Here is a 4,917-nt window from a genome sequence, read left to right as displayed (position 1 = left end):
GTGTTTTCATATGAGGATATTTACTTTCAACCTGTGTAATAAAAAGTCATTAGTAAGGATTCTAGATGAAGAATTTGTATTTCTTTCTTTCTTTTAAACTTCTCCTCCCTCTGTTCCTCTTCCTCCATCCCCTTCTCCCACTCCCATCCCAGATGCAAACACACATATACACACAGGTGGTCCAGAAAAAAAAAGTTAACAGCTCACATATATATCCAATTATCTGACTAGTGAAAACCAAGCTACTACATATATGTACATATATGTATTTACAGAAAGCAAGTCTTTGCTTACCCTTCACTTACCTACATGCTCTTGCGTTTCAATTCTAATGAATGAAACAGATATTTGGGGGCAGTCTTGTAAAGTGTCATGTCTGCCTATGCTTGTGTAATAGCCTTGATACTCACCCTCACTATCCCTTTCAAGTAAAGGCAATTTAAGTGCTAAGCCTTTTATTCTTGGCAATAATTTCTTATGTCTATCACTCTCTTTACATCCTCCTTCTAATAAGAATAATTCATAATTTTAGAATTGATTGACCTTTTTGTGAACCTCCTGGAGCACTTCTGTCGCTTTCTTCCACTCAGTCTGGATAAAAACAATAGAAATAACCATTTACAAAGCATATTCACATTTACTGCAGGGATCTCTAGTTCAGAATAAATATACACAGGGCATTCCCTAGGTGAGTACAAACAGCAAGATATATATTCAGGTCCATGATGTGGTGCTGATAACTGGTTTGGAAACCATGGCTTAGCATTTCTCAACTAAAAAACTCTTCTGGCTTTATCTAACTGTATTTAGTCAGCAAATACATGTCTACTATCCACAATGATGTGCATGTACATATGCCTACACATTGAATACTTTTCCCAAAATGGCATCCAATTACACAATCCAAGGCAGATTGGAAGCCAGATAGAATGGGATCATATGTAAGAAGGAAGGTAACAAAGAAGGTTCAACTAGTTATGGTGAAGGTAGTGGCATTGTCCCAGATTAGATAGATCCAAAAGTGATGTCTATTTATAAAACAGATAGTTGGAAAAGGAACAGAGAAGAAAGGGAGAGTTGACTTTTTGGTTTATATTTTCTGGGTGATTTTTTAAAGTATCACTCACAGCAGAAAACATATTCAGTGTAAGAGGTGCAGATCTTGTTATCTGTCTGATCATGGGCAATAGTGCAGGTACCAGCAGAGCTCCATGGTACCATGTGAAAGCCAGCATCAGCTAATTTGTCAAAAGCTTGTTCCAGAAAGGGGAATTTGAGGTAATATCGAGACGTGTACCACTTAGGAGGACGGTCAGGGTCTCTGCTCTCATTCAGAGTATCTCCAAATACTTATTTGGCCAATGAGATCTTGCCACACACCAAAGTTCGAGCTATGCAGTGGAATTTGGCATCTGCTTGGCTATCCTGACCCAGAGTATAGGAGCCTTGATAGCCAATAGTGATAAAACCTGCCTTCTTGAGGTCAGAACTAGTGTTTGCTGTCAGAGCTGAGGGGTTATCAGGGCCGTTAACTTGGATGGTATTACTTGAAGAAAGATTATATGTGGTGTCAATATTGGGGGACACTTCTTCTAGATCACTTTGGCATAGATCCTTACCAACAGAGTTGAGCTTGTTGATTTTCGGAGCCAACATCTTGATGAGCCCTGGTAACTTGAAGTATTCTGCTTCTCTTGCAGCAGACCACACTCCGGAAAGTGGTCAGGGAGCACTAGTTGCTGATCTATGTAGTCTAGCACATAGCACGAGAGGAAACCATCTTGGTGAACAAAAAAATCTCCCTTTGTTGCCCTGAATCAGAGAGCAAGGATTCTTTTCACTGAACATTTCCCAGAGCAGGGAGCCAAGAATGCTGACCAAAGTAGGATAGCGAGTGATATACACCTGACCACCTACATTGAGTTCAATAATCTCACAAAAATGACTGAAATCCTCACTTGGTTTAGTACAACTTGATATCCCTAGCATGGCCACATTGATCTGCAGAAGTGAAAGACATTAGTTCTAAGTAAAGGTTTACAGTATGGGGATTCTGTTTATAAGCATTAATTTTCTGCAGTCATATACACCGCATGGTAAGAAAATCAATCATAACCTTTTGCTAATTAACTATTTTTAATTTGAGAATGGCAGCATATAAAAATTGTACATGATTTGGCTTTGAAATACTTTTTAGTTTCCTTCTGAACATCAGGTGTATCAGATGATCACACTCTTCAATTCATGGCTTGTTATCACAGTCCATGCAAGGTCCCTTCTTTTATAGTGTTTATTTGGTTATTCTGTTTTAGCCTCACATTCCATTCCTATTTCTCTTCCCTGCTCCTACCATAGGCAACCATTCTGATAAGTTTAATTAAAGTGTAACTTTTTGTGTATACGTATTCTAGAAAAATGTTTTTCTTGTTTTAAATAGATATATGTTATTGCATTATATATTTCAGTCTTCATTTATATTATTTTCTCTCTTGGCACTATATTTGTCAGATCCCTCCATTTTGCTATGTGTATATTTAATCCTCTGCTTCTAATTCTGACATAATACTCCAAGGTGTGCATCCACCATGTTTTACCATCCATTCTCCCAGTGACTGATATTCAGATTGCCTGTAACTCCCTGCTCCAATGTATACTCCTGTACATGTTCCCTATGGACCTGTGCAAGAACATCTTTAAGCTATATATCCAGCAGTGGTATGGCTGAGTCACAGTGTATGCATATACCTAATTTGACTAAGAAGTGCCATATTACTCTCTAAAACATTTCTTGTCCACATTCCCACTTAATCTTCACATCCTCACTATGACTTGGCATTATCCAGATTTCTAACTTTTTGCCATTCTACTGGGTGTAAAGTAATGTCTCATTGCAGTATTAGAAAATTAGTCATAAAATAAAGAAGATAGGTAACCAATGTAAGACCATAACTTACTACCTCCTCACTGTCCTCTCACTCCTTACCCCTTACATTCCAACTCCTGCCCCTACCACTTTATTCGAACCACTGTTTCCAACGTGAAACATGCTGTGCTTATCACCTTTCTTTACACCACATTCTCCTTTATCTCTGCAGCATTGAACACTATTGGCCATACTCTCCCTCATGAAAATCTTCCCTCCCTCAGACATGGTAATCCTAGGCTTTCCTGAATCTTTTCTTACCTCTCAGTCCATTCCAGTTTCATCTCTGCCACTGGCTCTCTCCCTTCTCAAACCAGCCTAAACTGTGACTGTGCAAGCATCAGACTGTGTTTTTTGTTGTCTAATGTCTCCCTCATAAAACACATCCCCTGAAGATTTCTGACAATTATCTTTACATATATGATTTCCAAATCCTGGCTTCTCTCCTAAACATCAGTTCTATATTGGCAACTGCTTGCTGAATGCTCCAGCAGCACCTTGAATTCAGCATGTTGAAAACCATACTCGTGAAAGTGTTTTTTAAAATCTAAGTTATTATTATTTGTCTTTATTTTTCCAGCTTAAACAGGTAATATTTTCTGACTTTTTTCCCCCTGTCAATGGTACCACAATTTTCCCAGTCATCCCACCTTGAAATTTAGAAAGCTCAAAGTCATCTTATTGACTTATTCATCTTCCTCATCCATATTCCTCAATAACCTAGAAATTTTTCCCTTATGATGTCTCTTGCATACACATTATTATCACTGCCACTCCCTCTTCTTCATTCTGCACTAATTTCTCTGAACCTCTGAATTGATCTTCCATTTCTGGTTGAGATCATCCACATCTACCCTCCATGCATCTCCCTCCCCCAGAAAAAAAAGCATGCTACATGCTATTACCAGATCAGTTGTTATCACATCACCTTATTCTCTGATTAGAAGTCACCAGTGACAACACTTTGCCTATAGATCAAACCCAAACCCTTTACCCTGAAACTCAAAGCTTTTTATAAGCTAATCCTTTTCTCTCTTTAATGATAAGAATACCTAATACTATATAGGACTTACTATGTGCCAGGCATTGTTCTTAGCCGATGACGTTGGTACTATTATTATCCCCATTTTGCCAACGAGGAAACTGGTAAATGATTTGCTCAACATTTAACTAATAAGTGGCTGAGCTGATATTCAAACTCAAGCAGTAGGACTCCAGTGTCCCTGTTCTTAACTACTCTTTTGATTGTATCTGCTAAGACTTCTTTACAGGTACAAAAATGGTGCAGTCATTGTCACCTGCCCATGATGTGTTCATTTTTGTTCTCTTTGCTCATACATTTCCCCCTTTTGGAAAGCCTTATTCCATTTCTTTGACTTCAAAGACCAATTCAAGTCCCAACTAAGGCTAAGCTTCTCATATTTCTATTAAACTTGAAATTTTCAGCTTATTTTTTACTCATACGGCATCCTACTGTTTTACATAATATAATAACAATAGTAGTAGTAATATAAACAATAACAATAGCTAACATTTATGAAGAACTTACTATACACCAATACTTTTCTGATCCTTTTCATGTGATAACTCAGTTAATATTTCTAACAATCCAATGAGGTAAATACTATTGCAATCCCCATTTCTCAGAGGAATAAGCAGAGGCACAGTCCATTATAATTTCTAATAAGACTACTGCTTTTACACTACAACTAGAATGATCTTTCTCAAATGCAAAACTGATTATGGCCTTCTTTACATAAACACTGTCAAAGGTTTCTCAAAGTCTACAGGAACATATTAAATACAGTATATGAAAAGTTCCACAATCTGGTCTTTGCCTTGTTCTTGGGTTTTGATTCCAATCATCTTTCCCTTTGCTACCCGAAAGTGACTCTAAACTTCAGCCACAGTGAATATAAACCCAGTTCACCAGATTAATTCACTTTTTCGTGTCCACATGCATTAAACTTCTGAATCTTCCTGCCTGAAATTCC

The 4,917-nt window shown here is 37.6% G+C and overlaps 1 pseudogene; it reads right to left on the bottom strand.

Annotated features, from left to right (window-relative positions):
• Positions 1-1,119: 1,119 nt before the first annotated feature.
• LOC106827807 (BTB/POZ domain-containing protein KCTD12-like) lies at positions 1,120-4,050 on the bottom strand (annotated as a pseudogene).
• Between the last annotated feature and the right edge of the window lie 867 nt (positions 4,051-4,917).

The sequence above is a fragment of the Equus asinus genome, chromosome X (genome assembly GCF_041296235.1).
Source record: "Equus asinus isolate D_3611 breed Donkey chromosome X, EquAss-T2T_v2, whole genome shotgun sequence".
NCBI classification, from domain to species: Eukaryota; Metazoa; Chordata; class Mammalia; order Perissodactyla; family Equidae; genus Equus; species Equus asinus.
Note: the sequence above shows the minus strand (reverse complement) of the source record. Positions and strands in the feature narration are given on the sequence as shown.